Source organism: Leptidea sinapis, chromosome 8 (assembly GCF_905404315.1).
Source record: "Leptidea sinapis chromosome 8, ilLepSina1.1, whole genome shotgun sequence".
Classification (NCBI taxonomy): domain Eukaryota; kingdom Metazoa; phylum Arthropoda; class Insecta; order Lepidoptera; family Pieridae; genus Leptidea; species Leptidea sinapis.
Genome location: NC_066272.1, coordinates 9,827,172 through 9,850,381, shown reverse-complemented (window position 1 = coordinate 9,850,381; position 23,210 = coordinate 9,827,172). Strand labels below are relative to the sequence as shown.

At 35.6% G+C, this 23,210-nt stretch overlaps 1 protein-coding gene across 10 annotated transcripts in view; it reads right to left on the bottom strand.

The window, feature by feature from the left end:
* The window catches only part of LOC126965602 (uncharacterized), a 160,628-nt gene that overhangs the window by 41,825 nt on the left and 95,593 nt on the right, over positions 1-23,210 (bottom strand). The gene's annotated exons all lie outside the window — the stretch shown is intronic.

Sequence of the window (23,210 nt, the reverse complement as noted above, 5' to 3'; positions counted from 1 at the left end):
TAAAGCCGTGATTTTACAATTTCACTATTGATATAATTAAACTGTAGATTGTCAATCGACTTCATTTCTTACAATTTGACGACATGAATTAAGTTAGATTCCGGTCTTCCGGTACGTGGTCGCCATTCGAGGACTTTACTGCCCCAACGGCCATCTGTCCGTCGAACTATGTACCCTGCCGACTGCCACTTCAGTTTTGCAATCATTTGGACGACCGAGCATAGCCCTCTTCATTACTCTCTGAGCGACCATGAGCTTTCTCATAAGGCCCATAGTTAGCGACCATGTCTGCGTACCGTAAGTCATCACTGGCAACACCCACTGGTTGAAAACCTTCGCCTTCAGACACTGGTATTTGGGACGAGAAGATTTTACGGAGCTTCCCGAACGAACAAATCATGATATGTACATAAGAAAAAATTTACCGATGCGGTTGTAAAAAGTTTAAATTACTTACTACGTGTAATAAATTTTGTAATAATAATCTTAAGTTAGAAACAGAGCCAGCAACAATGTCCCTCAGGGACGTGGGTGGACGGGACAGGTCGGTCCACACTCCCTATAAGGAAACCTGCTCCTCATCATTCAAGGAAAATGAAGCAGTCCTTTTGTTATTTGTTATACTTTAAATTCCATAAGGATTAAGGAGCTATGTGGTTTGTTGGCGAGCACAGAATAAAAGATCAAGATAATTTACTTACCTACTTAGATTTACAGGTGTCACCTTATAAGTTTGTTAAGAAAATAAGAGACAAGACGAGCAGTACGTTCAGTTGATGGTAATTCATACGCCCTGCCATTACAATGCAATGACGCTCAGGATTCTTGAGAAACCCCAAAAATTCTGAGCGGCATTACAATTGCGCTCGTCACCTTGAGACATATGTCTCATTTGCCCAGTAAATTCACCAGCTACAGCGCCCTTCAGACCCAAACACAGTAATGTTTATACATTATTGCTTTACGGCAGAAATAGGCGCCGTTGTGGTACCCATAATCTAGCTGGCATCCTGTGCAAAGGAGCCTCTCACTCACCTATTGAAAAGGGGTTGTTGAGTTGTATTATGTATAGATAATGAAATTGAATTAAAGCATGTCTGGTTAGCTACATACAATCAAAGTCAAAGTAACTTTATCTAATAGGCTTAACCTAAGCGCTTTTGAATCTTCATTGTTTAGTATTTACTAGCTGACCCGACAGACGCTGTTCTGTCAATAGAGAAAAATGATGAAGCTAAGTAATCGGAAATAATCTTAATATATATAAATTACGTGACACGTTGTTTGTCCGCGATGTACTCCTAAACTAATGAACGGATTTTAATAGGGATTACTTCATGGAGTGCAGTTTAGTCCAACTTGAGAGATAGGATAGTTTTTATTTCGATTTGGGACCCATAATTATTTTTATTTTCAATATTTGTTTTGTATGGACATTTTTTCTATGAGAGAATTTAGTGACGCACGGTTTGACAGTTCCGCTGTCAAACAATTTCATTATAACAACAGAGAGCTTTTTTTACGAAATAATTCTTGATGTTATGAAATATAATTGGCAAATTCCTATAAAACAGTTTTTTTTTATTATCTACGAAACAACGTCTGTCCGGTCAGCTAGTGTAGTATATATAGTAAAGTTATCAAAAGTTAATGATTTTTATACTATGTAGTTAATAAACTGATAAGGAAGTCACCGCTCTATAATTACCAATTTTTAAAGTATTAAAATGGATATAGTATCTTATCTGTGTATATGTATCGTATATTATATATTAATTCTATAGAACTATATTAGATACACAATTCCACCATACATTATTTTGTTATATATCAAAGAGTTTAGACAGCGTTTTCGTTGAAAGCTCCCAGACGGCTTATTATTTTCCAACATCTCCAACAAATATCATTCATATATACAAAAACTTAACAAATGATATACTAAAACCTTCCTCGAGAACCACGCTATCTATTGGTGAAAGCAGCATGAAAATCAGTGGTGTAGTTTTTGAGTTTATTGCGAACAGACAGACAGACTGACGCGGCGGAGGTCTTTGTTTTATTATATGTAGTATTAAGGCCTATCGCGGACGACAGACTATCCGTGACGCACTTTTAAGTGTGTGATAATAAAACAAAAAAGTGAAAAAGTGTGTCATCTGCGATAGGCCTAAGCATCATGTGAAATACCGCTTGCATTGTAGGCTAAAGCAAAGAACCTGCGAAAACTAGTATATTTCCGTATATTTATGTGTTTGTATATAAGGTCAACAATCGTCTCACAATGCAAAACAGACAGTGGATCGTAGATATGTTAGAAGACTCGATGACGTAAGCGTGAGTCACGCGTGATACATCGCGAATGGAGCCATGAACGGCCATCAATTGTTTTTATTAATAGCTAATTCAAACTCGCACCAACAGTGTTGACTTTGGGATGAATCAATTAACATATAATTTACAATAATATGTAGGTGTTGTGACGTTTTAAAAACAAATTCAGTAGATGATTCATTTGGGCTCGTGCTTGCCTATTTATTTAAACTATCGTTAGTTTCGCTGCTGCATCTGGTCTCAAAACGGAAGAGTGGTATTACCGATATAGCGTTCTCGCTCTCTCTTAGGTAAAACCTTGCTGATCGTGATAAAACCAGAACTTGACTTTTTTATTCGGCTGTCTTAGCTTAAGCTCAGTATAATTTCAGGTGTCAGTTAACTATAAAAACTAAATAAAAGATTATGCTCAGCTTACACTTAGCTATGTTGTACGTGAGTAAAGTCTGAGCAGAGTCGCTCTATAGATCTCAGCTTAATAGACGAGTTAAGGCCGCTATCCCAAGAAATCGCAAATATAGCGCTAAATTGAAACCATTTCATAACGGTTTATATAAAGCTTTTAGTTTTACAAAAAATAATTAACTGTCTACAGAGTATAAGAAGAAAATTCATTGTTTTTCATATTTCTATTCTTAACAGACGTTGCGAAAAAAAATCACCGAGGTACCCCTAACTTTTACAGTTGGAAAAATTATTTACTGTTTACTAATACTATTTAACATAGTTATGTTATTTTTGTAAAGAAAATTGTATTATGTTTGTAATAAATTAAAAATGCTTCTTATTATAAATTAGAACAATGGCGATCTTGTGCAAGAGAGGTAACCTAGCTTCGCACGATTGCTCAAGGCCGTTGCCTCGGTCCCCAGCCTTAAGGCGCCATTGTGTATATGAAGCCATAAACAAATTTGTTTCATGTAAGTACTCCCTCTGGAGGCGCAATTCAATTTTAAAAAACCATATATGATATAACATGTTTGCGTTTTATTTATTTATATATCAGTACTAGCTGAAGTACAATTGGTATTCGGGCTCTAGACCCTAATCAAAAGCAGCCAAATTTAATCTTATTTACTATTCTCTTTTATCTTAGTGCCAAATCTATAATAATAAATGGAGGACTGGTTTTTTCCAACGGTTATACTGCGAAAACTACTGATCCGATCGGAATAATACTTATACCATAATAATGTTTCGGAGAATATTTTAATATATGATATGTTGGTGTTTACGTTTAATACGAATAAGCGTATTTTGAATTAGAAATAACTATATATTCGCAATACAGAGTCAATGAAATTTCATTACATATGACAATTCATAAGAGTGTGGTAAATTCACGTTCGATAAATCTGTTACATTTTCAATATCTGAATAATGATTTTTTTGTTTCAATGATATGAAAATCAGAAACCGGTTTTTAAATAAGTAAATTCCGTGACGATGCTGATAAACCTAACAAAGGAAATACCTTACAACAGCAAAACACAGTAAAGTGGTCGTAAAGTTGCTTTTCTGCAAAGATCTTCAGATTAGAATGAAGCGGATGCGGGCGGCGCCTCGCAAATCATGCTATTGACAGTTTTGGATGTACATAGTTAGTTTTGTTGCGTTGGCGTTGAGCCTAATTGGCTGGCTCACTAGCTCATTCGCTAATGTCGAACAAAGGTTGCGGCCAAGGGCAGAGCAGAGCTCTATACTAAAACTATAGATTACATAGGTATAATGTTAGCTTTGGATATATACTTTGTCTTAAGAAATAAAAACTTGTAAGTAACTAATCTGTATTAGTACTTTCAATACTTAGTTTCTTATAAATGAAACATATTATACAATATATTATAGATTATATACTCTTTTCCATATGTTTTATATAAAGAATCCATGTATTATCTAATATATTCAAATATGATTGATAAAGAAACCCTCATTAATACATAAAAATTTCAATAAATCATAAAACATGTTGTCACGCATGAAAATTAACAAAAAACTATAACTGGTTTGCTGATTGAGTTAATTTAAAATAAATAGCAGTAAAAAAAAACTAAAAAACACGCATTTTTTAGAACTTTTCGTTTGATTTATTTATAAAAGTGTGTTTTTTTTTTGGCTTGCACTTTTTGGTATTCGAAAATTTCCTAATATTAGATAAATTGGTTAAATAATAGATAATGGTTGAAATTTAAAATTAACATCAATTGCTGCCGTATAGACGATAGACGAAAATTATATAAATTAACATAAACTTGGGAAAATGGAATAACTTTATCAAATTAATGTATTGTACAAATGATTTAAGTTTTCTTTAGTGTTTATTCCGCCAATATTTGTTTTTAAACAATTCGACACATGTTTCGCCTCTACACGAGGCATCCTCAGGACGTGTTGTCTCGCTAGATTCTCGTGACAATTTTTGGATTTCCGCAAAGTAACGCCTACTTCAATAAATTTTCAATTATTGTATTGTCATCAGTCCTCGATAAATCCACAAAGTTTGAACGAAATCTCGTCGTTTAAAGTGGGTCAAAATCGCGCCCAAATAAATTAGTTACAAACAAATTTTACACACAGGTGAAGCTAATATAAAGCGTGTAAAAACGGCATGTAAATTGTTGAGAGACTAGATTGTCTCTAAAGAAATTTAAGCAATATTCTACTGCATTCCACTCCTCTAGGCATATGTCGTGGGCGGGCACGTATATTGAATTAATTTACTTTATTTATGTGCCTGAGAGCAGGAATGTGCGGGAATCAGGAACACTCCTTGCGAGACAAATTACTTTATTTGTTAATATTTTCAATGAAAATTCTTGTTTTTTCTACGATTTTGTAAGCTTTGTACAAAATGTTTCTTAATTAATAAATTTCTGAAATGGGTTAGATTCTAAATAAAATTTACGCGGTTGAATTTGTTCTGAAGTATAATTAGTGGGATTACCAGTGGGAGGCTCTTTTGCACAGGATGCCCGGCTAGATGTTGGGTACCACAACGGCGTCTATTTCTACCTTGAAACAGTAATGTTTTACACATTATTGTGTTTCGGTCTGAAGGGCGCCGTAGCTAGTGAAATTACTGGGCTAATCTTATGTCAAGGTGACGAGCGAATCCTGAGCGGCACTGCATCGTAATGAGCAGGTCGTATCAATTACCTTCAGCTGAACGTCAAGCTCGTCTCGTCCCTTATTTTCTTAAAAAAAATGAAATATTAATTGTAGAGCCTATACCAAAGAATACCTATTTGTATTTCACCTTCACCTTTTAGGCTAAGGCCATTATTTATGTGGGTACAAACAACGTAGGTTGAAACTTTCTTTTTATAACTCCGCTCAGATATTTGGCTATTCGACTGCTAATATTGCATGCCGCCTACATAAAAGTGGTTGTCGCCGCCATTCAAAATACGAACAACTTATTGAGGTTGATACATTCAAATATTTTTATTCAAAATAAGATATGAAATCACTTATTGTAAGATAAAAAATACCAATAACACCCCTTCAGAAATATATGCCTCAGACTTAAACGAGCGTAAGAAACTCACGGGTTTCTTTTTTTATTTAATTTCGATACAATCAAAGGGGGATGCCCAATTTCGGCTATCATTCTAGGCAATACGATAAAAAGCAGTGATATTAATAAAAGTAAAAATATTTTTTCTTAAAGATGCATTATTTTTTAATTAATTTTCTAACTAGTGTCTTATTTATATTTCATTTTATAATCCCCATATACTTTTCTATGCACTAGTAGCCGAAGTTAGAATGGCTGATGGGCATCCATCCCCCTTTATAATTTAAATAACCTGACGGTCGCTCAATTCTCAAGTCATTTATTATATTATATAACCTTTATAGAAATAGGGCTCTATATAATATAATAGTAGTTTAGTATTGTAACCATTACCACATAATATAAACGTCTTTTAACAATTTTTTTGAATCTCGTAATACAATAACAAGATAATTACAAATAAAAGCGCGTACACCTTCCTTAAAGGCCGGCAACGCTCTTGTGATTCCTCTGGTGTTGCAAGAGAATGTGGGCGGCGGTGATTACTTAACACCAGGTGACCCGTACGCCTGTTTGTCCTACTATTCCATAAAAAAAAAATTACAAGTATCACATGCATTAAATAAATTAAGCATTATTAAATATTTAATATTCGACCTGGCAACGACGGCTCACTGCCGACCGTCGGTCGGCAGTGAGCTTTGTACGAGTAATTTTAACTTTTGTTCTTCGGTGAAAAAGTTCTGCCGCACTCGAGACCTGCCTACTCTCGGATGTTGCGCAACCAAGACTTTTTCTACGACCTACGCCTCTTCTTCCGGCAACTTTTCCCATTATGATAAGTTGTAGCAGTTCCTACCTGTCGTGCAACAGCACGTGCCCCAAATATGCGACTTTCCTTATTTTGATGGTTTACATGAGTTCGCGTTTCTGATTGACATTGCGCAGAACATCCATATTCGTGTCGATCTTGCGAGTCCAACTGATGTTCAAAATGAGTCTATTTGCCCACATTTCAAAACCTTCTATACGTTTCCTGAGTTCTTCTTTAATAGTCCACGCCTCACATCCGTATAGAAGTATGGGCCAGATGTACAGCGCAGTAAACGAGTGCGCAAGGAAATCTTAAGACTGCGGTTGGATATAATATGGCTTCGGCAAATATATGAATGTGGATCATTACTTGTGGGACAGATTGGTACTTCCTCTAATTAAGTTGGACTACTGCCTCGAGACTATGTATGTGATATGCCAGTGGTACTTATTATAACAGAAGAATACCTATGAAAGACCAGCATCATTACATTATGATAAGGATGAAACCTATACTATCCATTAATATAATCATTGAACTATAGAAACTTTAAATACCTTTAGTCTCAATGGATAGTAGGCCTCAGAACTGAGAAAAACGGGAGCGAGAAACTCAGCGGGATTTTTTATTCCATAAAAGATATGGTTACAAATTACAATGTAATACCATACAATGAACGTTTATAACTAAATAGCCTGATGTTCGCTCCTTTCCCAGTCTGTGGTAACATTAAGAAAATCGGCGTCTATTTCTGCCGTGAAGCAATAATGTGTAAGTTTTACTGTGTTTCTGTCTGAAGGGCGCCGTAGCTAGTGAAATTACTGGCCAAATGAGACTTAACATCTTATGTCTCATGGTGACGAGCGGAGTTAGTGCCGCTCAGAATTTTTGGGGTTGTTCAAAAATCCTGAGCGGGACTGCATTGTAATGGGCAGGGCGTATCAATTACCATCAGCTGAACGTCCTGCTCGTCTCGTCCCTTATTTTCATTAAAAAAAATCATTTAAGTTATAGCAACCTATGTAGTATGTGCCAGACATAATTTTGTCACACCGTTAGGTTCGTGATCTGCCAGAAGGATACCTATGAGAGACCAGCATCATTATATTATGAGTAGGATGAATCCCATATATTATCCATTAATAGTAACATTAACCTATAGTAGTATACTTTAAATATAATTTGTCTCAATGGTTGGTAGGCCACGGTAGATAAAGCATTATTATTAAAACCAGGACTAACAATGGTTTCTACAGTTTTCAATTGTTGGCCTGTTCTCTTAATGCATCACAACATTTCAGGTTAATGTATTCACAATGGACTATTTCGACATTCGTGTCAAAAACGTCGGATGTTGATGGCCTATTTTCTGATCTAGTTTTTCTGCGCAGAATTAGGTGATATCTGTGTTATTCGTTTCTGTATAGGTAAATTTACTATCCAAATGTTTTGAGTGTAAATTCTGCTAATATTTGCCTTCAAACAATACACGTGTTTCGCCTTTACACGAGGCATGCTCAGGAGATGTTGCCTCGCCAAACTCTGGCACGTAATTTTTTTTTATATATTTTTTATAATATTAATTAAAAATTTAAGCAGAATTATCCTGTCTCGCGCCAGAGTTTGGCGAGTCAACATCTCCTGAGGATGCCTGGATTTAACACTCAAGAAAACTCAAAACATTTGGATAATTATGGAATTCCGCAAACGCCTTCAATAAATTTTTTTTGGTTAATTAATTCTCAAATCAAATGATCATATTATAATAAAATCGTAACACAGTAAAAACCGTACATTAAAAATTAAAAAAAAAATACCTCTGTGTTCTACTATACCGAATACAAAAAAAATAATTGCGTTTTTTAAACAATTAATTATTCTAATTCTAGTTACAATTACTATATTTTTGTAAATCGGTGTCCTCCCGCCGCGGCCCCGCGCTCGCTTCTCGCCTCGTCACGTCGCGCGTGCTACTCAAGCACATCCCACCTATCACTATGTTAGTTTCTAACCTACTTTGACTGACACCGACTAATAACAGTAATAGTTCGAATGTTTAGTAACTTATTTACATTGAGTATTGTATCTTTAAGCATAATTATAAATCCATCTACAGACGAGAATAAACATATAAAATTTTCCAAAATCGGTGAAAAGACAAACGCTCGTACAAGAAGCATTACATAAATACTTACATATAAAGATAAGTGAAGATAAATACAGAAACAAACATAATATTATTATCTCGTGCAACCACATATCAAAGTACGGAAGTAACTTTAATGCGCATTTAACCATTTCCGGTGGAAATAATTCAGTACAATCAATGTTTTCACCTTCACGCCGGTGTAGATAAAAAGCAGGTTCGCGTATTCACGGACAATATACTGAGCTGACATTTACAAAGGACTCACGATGCTACGTAACATTGGCATACGACGACCGACGACGACGGTTACAACCAGTTTATATAACAACAGTAAGAGCACTTTCGCACAACGTCCGATCCGAATCCGATCCGTATCCGGGAAAATACGATCCGTCGTCGAACTATTTGTCTAACGGTTGACGGAAAGAAATCGGATGACGGAAGCCGGATATAGTGCGTAAACTATCATGGAAATAGTTACGACTTCTGCGGACTGTGTTTTCACGGGTACGGATCGGATTCGGATCGGACGTAGTGCGAAAGCGCTCTAAAAATCATATTTTTATAAGTGAGGACTTTGAATAACCAGTCTTGCGAAACTCTAATAAAAAAAAACTCACTCGATTGTGTATGAAATGTGCAGTCATTGGTGGATTGACAGGTGACGGCTATAATCTTGTAAAAAAACGGAGATAGCCGAAATCCACTGAGTTTTAGTTTTTTTAGATTATATTTTTGAAGTGATAACCGACATCTCATTTGCCCAGCAATTTCACTAGCTACGGCGCCCTTCAGACCGAAACACAGTAATGCTTACACATTACTGCTTCCCGGCAGAAAAATGCATCCTGTGCAAAGGAGCCTCACAGTATTTTTAGGACTGTGGGCGCCTATCCTACCCAAAACACAGAGTATATATGTACCTATACACATATACGATTGTTTAGGTCTTGTTATTTCTTTTAATGCGCCTAACAGGATGCATTGAGCACGCTACCAAGAACAGACAAGATAGAATATTCTTTGAATGCTGATCATACATTCAGATTTATTCATTATCGGCCTCCTTTCTCCGAATATGGCAATACGAAGAAACTAAATTGCAAATTACTGCCAATAAGAGCGTCGATGACGCAAAGGTTATGGTCGTCGCATCTCGTCAATGTGTTTTCGATTTTTAATTTTATATATGTACGTTTATTTGATGGTTCGATGAACGTTTATAGGGACCATTTACTGCGTTATAATATTTTTTTATGAATATAAGGGACGAGACGAGTAAGACGTTCAGCTGATGGTAATTGATACGCCCTACCCATTACAATGCAGTGCCGCATTCTTGCAAAACCCAAAAATTCTGAGCGGCACTACAATTGCGCTCGTCACCTTAAGACATAAGGTGTTAAGTCTCAATGTTTACGCGACACCTAAACAAATGCATATATGTACATAAAATTACATATCGAAATATATTTTTTTTTTTATTACGAAGTTCGTAGAAGTTCATTCACAGAATGTAACTAAATGAAAGAATGTCATAGCAGAACGTTCAAACTGTGCGTGAAAAATGTATCTCATAGATTTATTCATACAAAAATAAAATTTTATATAAAAAATTTCATCACTACATATTGTAAAACAAAGTTCTCCGCCGCGTCTGTCTGTCTGTTCGTGGTAAACTCAAAAACTATGGCACAGACTTCTATGCTTTTTCCACCAATGGATAGCGTGGTTCTCAAGGAAGGTTTTAGAATACAGTACACCCATCGTAGTAGTACTATCCCAGTAAACTCTTACCATAATTACAAAAGGCCTAAATTGTTATAGATAGTAATGTAATGCATCTTTATATAGCTTAATATCGACTCAATAGATTGATAAAGAATTACCCCCTTATTCATAATGGTCCGCTAACTTTAAACAGCCGCTTAGGAGTGTTTTTTCTTATTCTGACTCAGGTCAATAGAAGAAGACAGAGTGAGAATTAGCAATGCTTTAAGTTAGCAGACTATTAAGAATAAGGGGGTTATATAGTACGAATTGCTCGTTTAAACATATAAGATAAAATAGTACGCGCGTGTACCGAACCAAATCCAAAGAATATTAGTCCTACCCACATGAATCATTGAAAAGAAAAACACAATTATCGCGTGAGATGTCGTTTCACCCTCTTTTTATGTTAATACTGTAGTGACTCACGTTTGCGCAAGCTGAATCCCTAAGGGGTTCTAAAAATAAAGTCGGGTTTTGTTATACTTAGTGTGTGCTTTAAATAAATTAACTTGATTAGAAAATTTGTTTTAGTGGAATGTTACCTAAGTACTTATATTACAAATCTAATCAGCAACTCCCTTAAACATTTTTAAAAATGTTTATTAAACAGACGCCTACAAATATATGTTTCCTCTGTTTGGTTACATATTTTTAACCGACTTCAAAAAACAATAGATATAATATGCACTAAAAAGTATAAAAATAATTGCGTATTTTTATACAATCTAATCGGTGTCATCCAAGATAGGCTTGTAACTAAATACATAGTTATAGGTGAGATGTGCTTGAGTCGTGAGGAGGTGAGAGGCAAGAGCAGGTCGCGGCGGAAGGACACCGATTCCAAAAATTACAATAATCGTAACTAGAATTATATTGTATAAAAATACGCAATTATTTTTATACTTTTCAGTGCATATTATATCTATTGTTTTGGAATAGTGTTTTTGAAGTCGGATGATTGTTTGTTAATTTTGTTTTGTTATATAAGATTTGTGCAGAAAAGAACTGTTCGGGTAATTCCTAGAAACTTGCAGTTTTGTGTGGAATCTGCATTACGATGTATATGTTAACCGAAAGGAATCTGTACAAAAGCGATTTTTATAACACTTGTCCTACAAATTGCAACTTGTAAGCACCTTCTAAGTTACAAAGATCGTCTACTATATTATGTTCATCTCAAATCGCTTCGTCATCGTAGAGAAATGCTAGACACCATGTTTTTGTACAAACTTTTAAATGGAATTTCAGATTGCCCCGATCTCTTATCTAAAATAAATATTAATCTTCCTAGGAAAGTACTAAAACACATCCTTGCAATATCAACGATACTAAATCGAATTTGGGTCAAAATGCAACACTATAAATCAAATCAAATCAAAATCACTTTATGGCCACGTAAATGACACTTATGAATGTCAAAAATTTTTTTCTAATTGTATCTAACGCTACTTCGTAAAGGGTTGAGGTAATGAGAAAAAGTGGCAAGAAACTCAATGTACCGATACATAATAAGTTATAATTCAATTATCAGCGTAGTCCCTGCTAAGAGTACTAAGGAAAGCTTAGAGATAGACATTTTCTCAAATTGAATAACATTATACAAGTAATTCGAGGATAAGGCAGTAAACAATTAGTTTTGTTAGTAGGTAGTCAATCATAATAAAAATAATGTAAAATTTTAATTTCATATAATTTTATTTACTTAATTTGAATTTTATTTTGTATGTTAATTAAACTGTCACGAAACGCCATAGGTCATAAAATTGTGTTTTCAAATTTTATTTGTGTCTTAATCCTAGAAGGATAAATGAATGATGAATCCTAGGAAGGAAGGAAATATGTCTCAAGGACGAGCGCAGTTGTAGTGCCGCTCCGAATTTTTGGGGTTTTTCAAGAATCATGAGCGGCACTGCATTGTAATGAGCAGGGCGCATTAATTACCATCAGCTGAACGTCCTAATCGTTCCGTCCCTTACTTTCATAAAAAAAAAGAGAGACAGTTAGCTCAAAATTAGTTGAATTTGTGTCAGTCAGTCATAATCATTATAATAAACAGACAGACGGCATGTCTTAATCGGTAAATACTTAGAGGTCATCATTCGACGATACTTATATTTATAGATATCTTAAATTTAGTACCGAATGTTATCGTAATTAATGTTAGATACATTTGCCAATCAGAAATTAGTCTGATTTTCGTTTATTAATGTTAAATTATTAACTTATACAATAAATATTATTATCTTTAAGTTAAAATGTTATTCGTTAGCGAAATGTGCTTATAAAAAGACACTATGTGCAGTTTGATCCAACTTGAGAGATAGGATTGTTTTTATTTCGATTTTATACCTTTAATAATTTAATATAAGATTTTATTTCTGTTATATATGTTCTGCTATGACCTTAGATTAAGGATTGGTCTTCGCTGCGCTCCAACTAGATACCGCAGGCGTAGTCGCAAAGTGTGGTAACTAATACTACGCCTAATTGGACGTACTCGGGCCAGTCTCGACAAATTTGTGACGTTGACGTGCCACATGTTTGTTAACCTTTGCTAAAAATTGAAACAAAAATTCCGGATTGCATAGTAAAAATAATACTATAAGAAAGACACTGGGATCACATATCATCAGTAAGTATTTTGGGTTTTATTAATGTCAATGTAAAATAACAGGAAGCGTGTATTACAAAATTTTAAAGTTGCAATTGAATGTCAAGATGCCACGCACACAAGCATCTAATAGTTGCCGTAATGAAAAAACTATTGTACTTAGTTACCAAGTTGGAGCACACCGAAGACCAAACCTTAATCTAAGACTGTGACATTCTTTCATTGCAAGAACAGAGAAAAACGAAATATTTATCGTAATGATTAACCTTCTGCTTTCGTAATAAATAAAAAAGATTTTAAATTTAGATAATTATGTCATTTTCATCATCATCCACTGCTGGACAAAGGCCTCCCCCAAAGATTTCCACGACAATCGGTCCTGCGCTGCCCACATCCAACGTATTCGGGCGATCTTGACCAGATCATCGGTCCATCTTGTGAGGGGCCTACGAACACTGGGTCTTCCAGCACATGGTCGCCATTCGAGGAATTTACTGCCCCAACGGCCATCTGTCCGTCGAACTATGTGCCCTGCCCACTGCCACTTCAGTTTCGCAATCGTTTGGACTATGTCGGTTACTATGGTTCTCCTACGGATCTTCTCATTTCTGATTCGATCTCGTACGGAAACTCCGAGCATAGCCCTCTCCATTGCCCTCTGAGCGACCATGAGCTTTCTCATACCCATAGTTACATTTTATGTATACATATAGGCATTTGTTTAGGTGTAGTGAAACGCTCCGGTCACCACCTAATATTATAATATAGATATGACGCAGTAATTGATATAAATAAATATAATAAAATCAACAGGAAGTAGTTGGCTATTAAAACTATCCGCCTGATTCATATAATCGTAATGCCAACAGTAGATATATCAACTCGGGTCTGCCGCTAAATCTTCTAAGCCTTATAACAACAATGGATTGATTTAACTCCCTCTATTCAATCATTTGAGGAATTTATTCTATTCTACACGAGGATAAAATGACGTCTTATCCCATAAGGAATTTCAACCCGCCTTTTGTAGCATTTGGAGATAATGGTGTTTGAATTCCAAAGTTACTAAGCGTGATGTATTTCGGTTTCCGAAAAAGGATCAGTCCGGAATGTTAAGGTTAGCTCCTTGAATGTTTTTTTTTATCATAATAATAGAGGAAACGAGCAGGACGTTGAGTTGATGGTAATTGGTACGCCCTGCCCATTACATTGTTGTACTCTTCAGGATTATTGAAAAACCTAAAAATTCTGAGCTGCACAACAATTGCGCTCGTCACCTTGAGACATAAGTTGCTAAGTCTCATTTGCCCAGTAATTTCACTACCTACAGCGCCCTTCAGTCCGAAACACAATAATGCTTACACATTAGGAAATAGGCGCCGTTCTGGTGGTGCCGATTATATTAAATATGCTGACTGAATTTTATTTGTGTACCGTGTAAATATAGGCACATGGTTCATCAGAGAATAAATCTTTAGACTCCGGGTGAGGGGTGAAGTGAGATAGTACATTAGCAGTGATCATACCATCGATATTACGGTATATGCCTTAGCTGGTTTAGTGAGCATCTGCTAGTTCTGGTAGTGTATAGTTATCCTCTTTAAAAATTATCGAAATTAGCGTTCCATGCGGAAAGAATGTCCAACAATATTTACAACTGCAGTAGACTTGAACGCGTGAACATTAACTCAAAGGACATAAAGACCCCATTAAACGGGACATATGACATTCAGTGTTGTAACTCAATACGAACCGCTATGTTTATTTATTAAACCCAAAGCAATTAAATGAATATATACAATTATAACCTAAAGTAGTTACCTAAAAGGACGTGCACAATTCAGCGCGTAGTCAGTAGTCTCCATATAGTTATGGAAAAATCAAAAACAAATTTGAATCGCCACTGTATTTTTCGATTAATTTACTGAATTTAGCGAATATTCGAAAAAAGTAGAGCGCCTGAGGCCTTGTACAAACAGCGATCAAAAGCCGGCGATCTATCCCATCTCTTTCACTCGCCTCGCCACACGCACTATTCCTCTTTCAATTCTAAGTTTTCTTTCGCTGTCTTTCGTTACATCTGGATCTTGATGCGGGCACCAGACATTGCTTCAAAGATTTTCACATATCTTTGACGACTTTGCAAAGCATTAGAACACATATTGACGTGACCTGCCCGACTTGCTTCGCAAACATTTTTCTCCACAGTATGCTGGTAGACAACAAACAAGATGGACGACGATTTCGTAGACTCAGTGTGCCTGTATTATTTGTGTGCATGTAATTATTTTTTACATGTGCAAGAAAACAATAATACTGTTTTAGTCGATTCCTTGATTTTCTTTAAATGTTCTCTATATTGTGTCAGCAAACTATTTCTCTTCTTTTTTAATTCTTCAACAGAACAGAGCACAATTTGTTCATTATTCTCACCCACGCGTCATTTACTAAGGGTCTATTTTTGTGTTTGTTGTTTTTCGGGTTCCATATACATGGTTCCCCCTGTAATAGCTCTACAAATTCTAGAACGCACTCGCTGCTCCAGTCCATTATATAGCCGCACGCAGTATAGCACGCACACAACCGTTCCGCTCAACAACGCTCGAGCAACTGAACACTGAATAAGTGTAGCAGGCTACGCAAACATTTGAACACATTCAACTTTGAACGCTTTGATGTGTCGAAAAAGACCGACACCGCATGGCAAAGTGCAAATCTTTGTTCAAACTTTGAACACATACTCAAAGTCCCGTGCCACACTTAGCAATCAAACTTGTGTTCAAACGTGTGAAGCTAAGTCTGGCGCCCGCATGAGAAGAACATGCAAGAATGTCTCTGACCACCCTTTTGAATATCAATGTATTTGTAAAAATTTGTTATTACAAACACATGAGGTTATGAAAAGGGCCGATTTGTTACAAAATACTAAATTAAATGAGTTAATAAAAGCTAAGCATAGAAAATAAGTAACACGATAAATGGATATGAATTGCGCACTCTTGGTAGTTTTTAAAGAGGGAAACGCCACACAATGCCGTCTCCAGTTCGTTAAATACGGAAAGACTTTCAAGTACCATCCCTAGCTGTGATATTTTAAACATCGTTAATGACTCATTCGAAAAGGAACCAATAAAGCATGGGGGCAATAAAAGGAGTTAGAAGGCGCCAGATAATTTCAGCAAGCGACCGCGTCGTCTCTTGAAAATGGAAGAAAGTACACGTCATGTCATTGGTGCCGCTAATACGCTTTTTTTTACCAGCTAATGGTTTTACGCGCGATAAACTTTAAGTTGTTCTGCGGAACAAGTCACGTAGTATAGGTATTGCAAACGTATATTAATTATTATTTCATTGTATAATTTGAATTTTTGTGTGTGTTTGGTTTTTATTTCTAAATAAATAACAATTTGTACTGTAAACCTTCGATACGCTAGGGACAGAGTACTTTTCATAATGTAGAAATGTTTTCGATCGATGAATCAGTTAAACATCAACCACCTTATTCATAATAGTCCGCTAACTTTAAACAGCCGCTAAGGAGTGTTCTTTCTCATTCTGACTTAGGTAAATAAAAGAAGACAGAGTGAGAATTAGCAATGCTTTAAGTTAGCAGACTATTATGAATAAGGGGGCAAATCATTATGTTGTCGTTAATACCGATTAGTATTCATCGCGTTATAAAGACTTGTAGGCAATAGTCAAGGCAGAATTTTTAGAATGACACAACACAGTTTTAAATAATTGCTACACTATAGATTTTTTAATGGAAGAGGAAGATAAACGGGTAAACATCTGCATGTCTGCCCGTTTAGCTTCACCTGATGATGTGGGATCACCACGAACCATACTCTCTCGTTACACCAGAGGCAACACAAGAACGTTGCCGACCTTAGCGTCAAATAAACGTCCTTCTTCTTCTTACGTGCCTCTCTATTACTTTAGGTCAGCTGAGTGCTCTTTAAACGTTTCCTTGTCTATGACTAAGCGGAATAGTTCTTGGACTCCGGATGCAAGTCCACTCCCTTATATTTCTGAGCCAAGACTTCTTTCTACTTTCAAAACCTCTTTTCCTAGCAATATTCCCCATCAAAATAGTTTGCAGCAGGCGATATCTATCGTTGTATGACCGATGTACCGAAAATAAACGTCCACGAATTGGAAAAACGTATTTTTTTTAATATTTTCAAAATATGTATGTTTGTTTTAAATCTAATTTTAGTAATTGCATATAGAGAATGGCTGACCAACGGTGGTCTGGAGCGCCGGTCGAGTTACTCAGTGTAATTGCATTCGGTTCAGTGTTTTCTGTATTTTCGCGTATTTAAGACAATTACTGGTTATACCCACAGCACGTTGTAAGTGCAATTTGAAGAAAAACCAAAGAAGATTTTAAAATATGAAAAGTAATGAAATAATTTATGTAAGACTGCTTAATTTCACGTTGGCAAATCTGTGGCAAGACGAGAACAAGGAGGTCGAGGTTGTATTCCGAACTGAGTTTATAAATTTGTGTTAGTATTTGGGTAACAATTTTTTCTATTGCCTACAAGGTCTTTTGACTCTGTAAATTTCCTACCTATATACATCCTATCACAGTATTTGTAATTATAATATAAAAGTAGTCATTCATACTTAATTTGCCTCTTATACCTGGACGATTATATGATTTAAGAAGGGATCCGTCATAGTATTTCCTTTGATCAAATCTAGTGTTACACATTTAAATAAAACACTTTTAAAGGATTAAAACGCGTGTTATTGTAACTATGTTTTCACATTAGAGTTTTGCGCATCTAATCTAATGTCACACAGTCACAATTACACGCGGTTTAATCCTTCAAAAGTGTTTTATTTAAAAGGATCCTTTAATCACCAATTGTAATATATTAAGAGAGTTTTCAAACTGTGGCGCCGTAGAGACTAGACGTACGCCGTAAAGCATCAAACATATATTTAGTAAAGGAGAAATGTGTAGAGTGTAGAATACAAGCGCTTATTGGTAATACGTATGTGGAGTGTGGACTATGGACCCATTGAGAGGCGTCTTCGTCGAAGTCAATGAGCAATAAGTTAAACAGGTATTACAACGATTTACTGACGTAGTAATTTACTAAAGCGAGAGTTTTTAAACAGCTTTGCATGCATATGGGAGTTATACATATACCGCAGCTATATTATGGATACTTTGTGGATTCGAACTAAATATAAAGCGAACAGCAGTAAAGTCCTCGAATGGCGTCCACGAACCGAAAGACGCAGTGTTGGTAGGTCCCCCCACAACAAGGACCGATGATCTGGTCAAGATTGCCGGAATACGTTGGATGAAGGCAGTGTAGGGCCGATCGTCGAAAATCTTTGGGAGAGACCTTTATCTAGCAGTGGACGTCTTCCGGCTTATGATGTTGACGATAATAAAAAGCGAACGCCGCATGATTCATATTATTTTGGGTGTTTTGAGTATTCTGTTTCCATTATGTAAGTGCGTGAATTGTATAAGTATACTATATACTATACCCCCTTATTCATAATAGTCTGCTAACTTAAAGCATTGCTAATTCTCACTCTGTCTTCTCTATTGACCTAAGTCAGAATGAGAAAAAACACTCCTAAGCGGCTGTTTAAAGTTAGCGAACCATTATGAATAAGGGGTTAACATTATTTTGCCGATGTTGAGCACACTAATTCAGCAATGTAATCGATTTCAGATAAAAAAGGTTTGAGTGAAATATAGTATGTAACGTTCGTTTTATAATGAACACCTTGTGCCCGGCGCTAACAAGACCTTGAATGATATATTGAATGCCGTTCGGTTACCGACATTACGTACAATACATCTACCTATATGTACTACTACCTCGATGAGAAAAGACTGACTGATAGCCTGTTTTAATGTTTGAGCAAAATGCTCGCCGAAACAAATCAGTTTGGGTAATAATTCCACCGTTACATATTCATTAGCTCCATGACGCGAAATATGCATAAAATTACTCACACAAAAACCTATCAAGTGGGATTCAAATCGCAAAAGCTTTCTAAAGTTCCATACCATCCTACAAGATAAATTATAAGTAGGTACCTAATTAACAATATGAAGTTTTTAAAATGATATTCCTCATTTCTGGGATTAATTAAATTAAATGTATCACTTTGATATCACTTTAAAATAAAAAACAAATTGTTTTGATTTGACAGAGCGACATCTGAAGTCATTTTTCTAATATGAAAATATCGGGTTCGAGCAGGTTATCAACTGTAAAGTAAATCCTGTAGATGAAGCCACAACCTGAGAGTTATTATATAATATATAATATTGACACACTTTTTACACAAATTATCTTGCCCCAAGTTAAGCATATATAGCCTGTGTTATGGGTTACAAGACAATGATATATTAAATACAATATACTTACTTTAACATACATAAATTCATATAAACATACATAAATACATTTAAACATCCATGACTCGGAAACAGACATCCATATTCATCATATAAAATGCTTGCACCTACCGAGTTTCGAACCCGGGACCTCTAGCTTAGTAGGTAGGATCGCTAACCACCCGGCTATACAGGTCGTCAAAGAAGAAGACAACAAGATTTACGAACCATGTGTTACTAGAACGGTTGGCTCAGTTAGAACTTAGAAGTTTGGTTACGAAATTAATTTTAGTATGTACTTTTTAAATACGTCCAAAAGAATTCAGAAGGAATCAATTTTAAAAAAATATGTACCTTTATCTTACTTTACTACAATTTATCTTTAAATTTAGTGTTTAATTCTAGTAATCCATCATTATAAATAGATCCTAGTTTGAAAGATTTCATAGAAGCGTTTCTTCAAACGGTTTACGTGTATCGGATTACTGTAAACTGTTGAAAGCGATCGGCACAGATCAGATGGAGCGGCGTTGGTAGCGTCCATAGACAAAACATTCACTAATGGAATATTACAACCGTTAGGGGAGCATTGTATAACTAATTTCAACTCTAAACTGCTCAAGTTAAAGTTCATATTGCTGATGCTGTATATGAGTCTAGCAGGGATAATTATGTCGTGTCAGGGTTACTAGAATCAAATTGAATGTTTGTTAGTTCCAGTTACTTCGTTATGATGTAGGTACGTACTTCCTTATATAGTAGCAACTAGAAGATCATATTGACTGAGGTTATTAAGACTTCGCATAGAAATAATTTACAATTTTATAATAATATGTTATGTTTTTAATATTGATAACCCTCACTTCCAGGATCAATACACAAATAAAATCTGAAAAACAAAATTTTGTGAACGATGCGGGACTCGAACCTACGACCTCCGGCGTTCCGTGCCTGTGCTCTTACCAACTGAGCCAACCGTTCGAGTAACGTATCGTTATAAAATCTTGTTTGCTTTGTTCAACTCAGGTTGTAAATCGTTAATATTTTAACTAAAATTACGCTTCTTTCTATGCTGTTTTGACTAATATTGGAATTATTTTTGGGTTATGTTTGAAGCATTTAAGCAAAAAGCAATCATATATCGTGAACTTATAATGTCAAATGTGAAAATGTTATTAATGGAAAATTCATTAAAAGAAGGTAAAAACTAGCGTCTGGTATCTCGTATATTGTAGAACATAAGATGAAAACAACAATGTTGTTGAGAGACAATGTCCGCATTTACAGTAAAACCATTACAGATAACTATTATTTACAAGCTGAATAAATAACCTTAATAACAGGAGCTATAAAATGGATTACTTCTCTCGTATCGAGGCAGCAACTTAGCACAGCTCTTGGAAGTGCTCTTTATCTTGTTGGTGATAATATCTGGTAAACAATATTTTCTGAATTTAAATTTATTACATCTCAATACTTGATTGAAACAGTATAAAGGTAATGTAAAACGAAGAACTTTAAATGCAACGAAATGTTTAAGTTTAAATACATGTAAATGAAGCTCTTTTGGCTATCCATTTAATTTTAATTTTCCACACATTAAATGTCAAAGTTTTACATGTCTATTTATTCAATGGTGACAGCACTTTGCACTATGTTCCTTCTTTAGCGGTATTCACTCTGGTTTTATGTAATTGAAAATTAACAAGGATTATTTGTAAAATAAATACTATTGATCATTTTAGATTATTAAAATAAAAATTGGAGCAATAGCTTTTAATGTTGTTTCTCTTTACAGGTTTGTAAATATTATTGTTATGTTTGAAAGTGTAAAAGTTAGAAAGTTTTATAACAAAATAAATTTCTCTTTACAGAGCAACAATTAAATAGTTTTTTTTTTATTAAAACATATTACATACATTTTTAAAATATTGTAAACTTTTATAGTACGAATGCAATGTTAACATTCCTATAAAATGTTATCTCCATTGGCGGAAGCATTTCAATGATATTCGGAACCTGCCACGCCCCCATTTCTATATTTGAATGTTTGCCTTTTAAATTTTTTTAATGACAAATAGTGAATAACGATCACGACTAGCAACTGGTAGGTAAGTGACATGACCTGTCCATTACAATGCAGATTAAATCAGGATTCTTGGAAAAAATAAAATTGTAAACGGCACTGCGATTGTTGTTGATTAAGTGTCATTAGAGCAGTAACTTCAAACCAAATAGGGCTTTAATACTATTATAAGGCTCGCTGTTACATCTAGCCGATATCGGCAAAGATTACTCAACTGTTTTTGAATTTTATTTAAAACTACTCTTAGATGTCTTGTCTTTACTTCTTCTTGTGGTCACTTGGTTTTCCTATATTTTTCTATGCTGCAGAGACGTGGACTTTGTGACAAGTCGAGAAATAGAAAATTGATGCTCTGGAGTGTGGTGCTGGTGGAGAATGCTGGGAGTTTTATGGACCGAGTTTCGCACCAACGTCTCCATTCTCCAAGAACTTGGCATAAAACAACGTCATTCGGTGTTAGCACACAGTCGCATTCTTAAGTTCATCGGACATTGAGCTCCTTGTCGTGCAGGGCAAAGTGGAAGGCACCAGAGGGCGTGGAGGGTAGCCCATGCGATGGACTGAAGAAATTAAATCTGCTGTGGTCGGTCTGTCAGCTGTCGGCCAGCAGGGAAAAGTGGCGAATGCTCGTGGGGCGAATCACATCTACTTCAAAAGATATCACTTCGTGATGACCACGACCGCTCTGCCAAGAGTGTAACGAAGAAAAAGAAGATATCTTGTCTAGTTTTAGTACTAATCAATGGGAAAATTTTCGAAATCACTCCAGGGAACTTCATTCGCAAGAATCCTCCAAGGCCCCCGCCCGGCTTCGCTGTAAAAGCCTTTAGGGCTATCAGCACAGAGGAGGTTTAAACCTGAGCCCGACATATGGGCCTCGCTTCGGGGTCTTCAATACGTAAATGTATTTTCCTCCTCTCGAAAAAAACCGCAGGACTTTCACGCAGGCGTTATATGTGTGACAAAAAGTCTCATCGTAGCTGTATCCATAAAATTCTTGGCAATTAGACTCAAAAACTCACCACACGCGTTGGGGTTTTATTTAGAAATGATAATATTTTTTTGAATAGGCCACCGTGTAAAATGAAACCCATAAAAGAAGCTTCGAATGTCACTTAAATATTCTTTTATATTATCCACAACTGATGTCCAAAAACAACGATGAATGCGAGGGGGCAATATAACCACAGCAATTCCTATGCAATTACACAGACGAACGCATGCGCCATACTTAGCATACAAAGGCCGGTATTGGATTTATTTGAGAGCGGTGCCACGATGTGACATTTGAATACATCAACAACACTCCCGCGAAATGATTCCATTATTTCGTGTCTTTAGTACTAAGATACATTCAATAATGTGTCTCAAACGAACACGTGTTCCAACTACTGTGTTAAAGCTGGGGATTAATTGGACGTGGTTTCAGAAAAAAGTTCCAAGCCACAAATATGACATTTTAAGAAATTCGTGTTTAAAGTTTAATAAATATTAGTGTATTGATACATGTGGGTTGGGCTACTAAGTCCTGATGTCATTTAAAGAGTGAC